This window comes from Gossypium hirsutum, chromosome D11 (assembly GCF_007990345.1).
Source record: "Gossypium hirsutum isolate 1008001.06 chromosome D11, Gossypium_hirsutum_v2.1, whole genome shotgun sequence".
In the NCBI taxonomy this organism is placed as follows: domain Eukaryota; kingdom Viridiplantae; phylum Streptophyta; class Magnoliopsida; order Malvales; family Malvaceae; genus Gossypium; species Gossypium hirsutum.
Window position 1 is genome coordinate 51,844,816 of NC_053447.1, and position 6,697 is coordinate 51,851,512.

The 6,697-nt window shown below is 36.1% G+C and overlaps 1 non-coding gene across 1 annotated transcript; it reads right to left on the reverse strand.

Moving 5' to 3' along the window:
- Positions 1-4,414: 4,414 nt before the first annotated feature.
- On the reverse strand, positions 4,415-4,521 carry LOC121223936 (small nucleolar RNA R71). The gene has a single exon (XR_005921403.1). It is a non-coding gene; the product is annotated as a small nucleolar RNA R71 (small nucleolar RNA).
- Positions 4,522-6,697: the final 2,176 nt, after the last annotated feature.

Below are 6,697 nucleotides of genomic sequence, written 5' to 3' on the forward strand. Positions count from 1 at the left end.
TTGAAATTGTGCACTAGTACTAGGGATATTATCATTTAAGTTTTGTTCTGGAAAGGGCAAAGTTTCTAATCTGTCGTCGATGTTATCTCTACTTCCACTACCCATGTCAAACAAGTCTCTAGGGATGTTACGGAGTACAACGTACCAACCCTCATCAGTTGGATCTTTTGAGTAAAAAACTTGTTTGACTTGATATGAGAATACATACGGCTCATCTATCAGTTGTTGTCCTGTGTGAATCAATCGGTCAAAGTTCACCATTGTAAAACCAAATTGATCTTGCTTTATTCCACGAGCAGTATTAACATTAGCCCAATCACCTCGAAATAAGACAACTTTCCATTTGCCGTAGTAATCCAACTCAATTATGTCAGTAAGATGTTCGAAATATTCCACATTTCCCTCGACAATATTATTGTCCCTAGCACTAGCATAACTTGTAATTGCAGAATTAACAACTATTCCAGAATTTTGCGTTCTCCTCAACCTCTCGCGATATTTTGTATGAAATCTGAATCCGTTGATGAGGAACGCACTATATCTTTTAACCACTAGATTATGACCTTGGGAGAGCCATTTAACTTCGTCGTTTACATTCTTCCCACTCCAAACCTATTGAATGGAAAGTAAACTGAGTAATTAAAAATGTTATGAGAAAACATTATTATTTGTAAGCGGAAGCTCCAACTGCATACTGTTTGGCTTAACCATTCATAAAAAGATTCTGTAAACAACTTATTGATATCTCGATGTTATGTTCTTAGGGAGCGCGAAAGAGATCTCAATATTTGTTTGTACTCACTATGTCAAAAAAGAATTCACTTTGTTAGAAGATAAACAATTTTTAATTTGATAAATATTTATCAAATTTGTAGAACTTACTTCCGTAAAGGTTCCATTGATTCGTGGTGAAACAGAAAATATCAATGTGCTTGTACCCACGACAAATGATCTAATTCTGCAATTTTAACTTTGCTGATTGGTTCTCCAAAACTTTGGAACAAATAAGTATCAGCCAAGTTATGATCCATGAGTCCAGTGTTCCTATTTGGTCTGTTCAACCTTGTTTCGACATCTTCCAAATATCTTGAGCAGAAGGTCATACATTCCTCTGCCAAGTAGCCTTCAGCAATTAATCCTTCTAGATATCACTTGTTATGGCAGTAAGACTTTAATTTGGATAGGAACCTAAACACGATATACAATATTATCAAAAGTGTATTACTGAAGCCATAGAGGTGAATGAAGAAAAAATTTAAAAATTTCAATTAACACCTTTCTACGGGATACATCCATCGATAGAAAATGGGCCTGCCAAGAATTGCTTCGTGCGGGAGATGGATTATCAAGTGAACCATAATGGTGAAGAAGGAAGGTGGGAAGATTTTCTCCATGTTGCATAAAGTCAAAACGGCTCGATCCTGTACCTTCTGTAGTTCTTGAACATCCAAAACTTTGCCACAAATTGCTTTCATTATATTGGATAGTTCAATTATACAAGACGTCACCTTCTTGGACATACAACATCGTAGAGCAACTGGCAGTAAATCTTGCATCAAGATGTGATAGTCATGTGATTTTAGCGAATATATTCTTCGATCTTTAACACTAACACATCGAGATATATTTGATGCATACGCATCTGGAACCTTTATATCTTCAGCACCATGCAAAACAGTTCTTTCTCCATCTTGGACATTGAGAAAATAGAAGGCGACAACTGATATTTCCCATTCGAAAGTGGATTGGGATGAAGATCAGGCTGAATTCCCATTTGGACTAATTCAAGTCGACTCTGAAGATTGTCTTTTGATTTTCCGTCGACATTCAAAATTGTACCCACAATGTTCTCGTAGACATTTTTCTCAATGTGCATAACATCAAGATTGTGTCGTAAAAGGTGATGCTCTCAATAAGGAAACTCAAAAAAATACTTCTTTTTTTCCACAAGTCCGCCTCATTAGAATCGTCCTCTTCGTCGGAGTCATCATCAGCTTCATCATTTGATCTTCTATTTCTTTGCGTGTTTGGCGGTTGATTCATCTTCCCATAAATGAAATTCATATCTTCCAACATGAACAAGATTTCAAAGCCACTGGTCTGGGAAGGAGCTTTTCTGAACTCTTCAGTGCCGTCAAATACAGAACTCTGAAATCTAAATCTATGATTTTCCGGTAACCACCGATGATGCCCCATGTAAGAGAACTTCTTCCTATTGTACAACCATTGCGAACATGTTTGTGCAACACAACAAGGACACACATAACGACCATTGGTACTCCAACCGGATAAATTGGCATAAGCGGGAAAGTCATTAATTGTCCACATCAAAGCTGCACGTAAATTAAAGTTCTCATTTCTCACCACATCGTATGTCTCGACACCAACCCATAATTGTTTTAACTCTTCAATAAGTGGCTGTAAATAAATGTCGATATCATTCCCGGGCCCTTTCTCTCCAGGGATAATCATAGATAAGATAAGGGAAGATTGCTTCCTGCAAATCCATGGAGGCAGATTGTAAGGAACAAGCACTACTGGCCAAGTACTGTACGCAATGCTCATGATCTTGAAAGGATTAAATCCATCAGATGCTAGCCCAAGCCTCACACTCCTAAGATCAATTGCAAAGCCTGGAAATTTATTGTCAAATGATTTCCAAGCTAAAGAATCTGCCAGATGCCTTAGTAATCCATCATCGGTTCGTCCATCATGGTGCCACGTCATTGACTCTGCTGTCTTCGACGACATGAGAAGCCTTTGAAGCCTTGGTATCAGGGGAAAATACCGTAAAATCTTGACTGGCTTCTTTCTCGACTGTGCATCATTTTCATCGTCGTTTCCATCTTCTGTGTTTCTACTAATCCAACGGGATTGGCCGCATACATGACAACACTGTTGGTTTTTTCGATCGCCTCAATACAACATGCAGTCATTTGGGCAACTATGGATTTTGTTGTACCCAATGCCTAAATCTTTTATCATTTTCTTCATATCTTTGCATGACTGTGGGATTTTTGCAAACGGAGACATTTCTCCCAAAAACTCTAACAGCATTTTCAACGAGTTTCTGGTCCACCCTCCCAAAATTTTAACTGAAAAAGACGAATAGAGAATGACATTTTTGAAAATTTTGATCCCTCATACAGTTCTTCGTTCATGTCATTAAGTAGCGCGTAGAACTTCGTCGCTTTTTCATTCGGCTTTTCATGAGGTACACTACTTCCTGGTTCGGTAAAAGCATTTCTCCCAATATTTCAATCATCAAAAGCCACAAAGTCTGCTGGGAACGACTGGACACCATGATTGTGCATATTAAATGCATCCCGCAACATACCTTCCATGTCATCCCCTCTATAAGACTGATGGTAAGCAGGACCAGAATAAGATACATCCATCGTTGAAGAGGAAGTACTAGGCGGGCATTCTCCATGAAAATAACCATTGTTTATAACCCCGAACAAACCCATCAATAATTAGATGCTCGTATACAACTTCACGATAATGCCAGTTTATGTTGACACACTTCTTACAGGGGTAAAGAATCATGTTCTCTTGGCTTGCATATTGAAATGCAAAATTTAGAAAATACTGTACTCCATTTCGATAACCGTTGCTAACCCTTAACAAATTCATCCAAGACCGGTCCATTTCTTAAATCTTGAAGTCTGACGTTGACAATAATTTGCACGGGTAAGTTATTTAATTTATGTAAGTTATGTAAGTTATGTAAGTTATTTAATTTATGTAAGTTATGTAAGTTATTTAATTTATGTAGGTTATGTAAGTTATGTAAGTTATTTAATTTATGTAGGTTATGTAAGTTATGTAAGTTATTTAATTTATGCAAGTTTATGTAAGTTATGTAAGTTATTTAATTTATGTAAGTTTCTATATATGTTTATATATTGTATGTTAGTTATTATGTTATTATATAAGTTACTTAAGTTATTATGTTATTATATAAAGTATTATGTAATTTATTATGTTATTATATGTAAGTTATGTAAGGTATTTAATTTATGTAAGTTATGCAAGCTTATATACAAGTTATGTATTATAACATAAAGTATTATGTAATTTATTATGTTATTATATATAAGTTATGTAAATTATTATGTAAGTTATGCAAGCTTAAATATAAGTTATGTATTATATAAGTTTTGTAAGATATGTAAGTGGTGTATTATATAACTTACGTAGAAAACTTATAAAATTAATACAAATAAATTTTAATACAAATAAATTTAGAAAACTTATGATTAAAGATGCACTATGATTAAAAATGTTCCCATATTCACTAAGGGACAGAGCTCGAGCCTAGTTGAACCTATTACAACCAAATTCCATTACTCGATAGCAAGAGTTAGCAGAACAATTCCTTATGAAGTAGTTCCCACCTAGCAAGAATGCTAAGTTGAGGGACGAAATCACTACCTTCCAACAGATAGACAACAAGTCCTTGTATGAGGCATGGGAAAGTTTTAAAGAACTATTACGAAGATGCCCTCATCACAGAATCCCTCATTGCATCCAATTAGAGATGTTCTATAATGGTTTCAATGTTCACACTGTGACAGCCCTAAAGTGACCCTAGTCGGAAAGCGGTCTCGGGACCGCTGGACCGAGTCACCAAATTAATTGAATGTGATAATTATTGCCTAAAATATGTGAATATAAATGTGTGAAATTTTTAAGCTTCGATTTAGTTAATTGCATGTGAATTTAGTTGATAGGACTTATGTGAGAAAATTTAGAAATGTGCTAGGCAAATGCAAGTGGCCTAATAGTGCATGGAATCAAAGGGGTGGACTTGCATGTCAATTTCCCCCATTTAAGTACTAGTGGCCGGCCATGACAAGGGATGATGGGCAAAACATGTCATGAAACATGTTGTGTTAATGGAAAAATAAAATAAGAAGCATGGGCAAAACATGTCATGAAACATGTTGTGTTAATGGAAGAATAAAATAAGAAGCATGGGCAATAAACTAATAAGAAATTGAAGGAAGAAAACAAAGAGAAAAAAATGTGTTCATCATTCTCATGCATGACCAAAAAAAAAAGGAAGAGAAAAGCTCTCATATTGTTCTTGGCCGAATAGGAGAAAGAAAAAGAAGGAAAAAGAGCTTTGAGGAAATCGGCTATGGTGGTTTGATAGACTAAGGTATGTTTGATGATGTTCCATGAGATGCATGCATGTTTTAGTAGTTAGCTTGAGTTCTAAATAGCCCATGGTTCAAATCTTTACTATGTCATGGAGATGATATTCGGCCAAGGTGGATTGATGTTGATATCATTTGCATGCTAAAAGTGAAGCTTTGTAATGGTGCATGTGATGGTGGATTGATGATTATTGAATCTTCTTTTTAGCATTTTTGAGTGAGACATTAAGTTCTTTGTTTAACCATGACCAAAAAATTGAAATGGTATGGTGTTGTGATGCAATCGGCCCCAACATAGACATGTATGTTCGGCCACATGAATAAGTACATAAGTTATGTGTATGTTCGGCCATAGGTAGCCTATTGATGGCTTTAGCTTGACTTAGAAAATTCGGCTAAGGGGAAATATTAGCTAGTTTGTTGAATTCGATTCGTGATTTCGTACATATGTGACTCTAGTGTCTAATGTATATATGGGCTAAGTACCTTGAGCTTCTCTTTTGATGTTCGAATGAATTGTATTAAATTGCTTGATGTGATTAAAAATGCGTATGACCATTGTGTATTTGAGCTAAAAGGTGGCCATATGACCTATCAAACTCCTTGTCATATTCGGCCATAAGCTAGCAAAATGAGACTTTAATGAGTTAAATTTGTTTGAATTAAGCTCAAGAGCAAAGGGGAACTAAATCCGATAAAGGGAAGGAAAAAGTGGTCGAATAGCCGTCGAAACCGTTCGACAACATCCGAGGTAAGTTCTTGAGTAATAGAGCTTAAATTATTATTTGATTAGATCATGTTTTAAGCAAATCAAAATCGTGCTCTTTGTGTGTGGCTATTGAGCCGAAATGGCAAGAGTGATAAGTGTCTTGTGTTTGAGTTTTGCTAATGAAAATGAAATACGAATGTGTCATGATTTATTGTTAAATGTGCATGGTTATTCGAATGATGTCCGGGCTAAGTCCCGAAGGCTTTGTGCTAAGTGACCATATCCAGACTAAGATCCGAAGGCATTTGTGCGAGATACTAATTCCGGGCTAAGCCCGAAGGCATTGGTGCGAGTTACTAAATCCGGGTTAAGTCCCGAAGGCATTTGTGCGAGTTACTAAATCCGGGTTAAGTCCCGAAGGCATTTGTGCGAGTTACTATAACCGGGCTATGTCCGGAAGGCATTTGAACGAGTAGCTATATCCGGTTAAATTCCGAAGGTACGTGATTTGGGAATGAATGATCTTGCTGTAAAAATTTCAGTTAATACGCTTGTAACATCCCAACATTGAGGTATGTTTCGTATGTGCTTTGAATTAGTTGAGCCCTTACAAATAAGTATTCGCTCAGTTGATAAATGAGCTACCAGCCTTTGGCTAAGTTGATCTTTGTGTATGAATATAAGGGTTGTTAATGTGAAGTAAGTATGATATTGAAAATTTGTGCATATGAAATTATCTGTTTAGCTACATGAATGCTATACTTTTGTTGTGCTGGAATCCCTTGCTCAAAACTTACTAAGCATAAATTGCTTACTCCGTTTC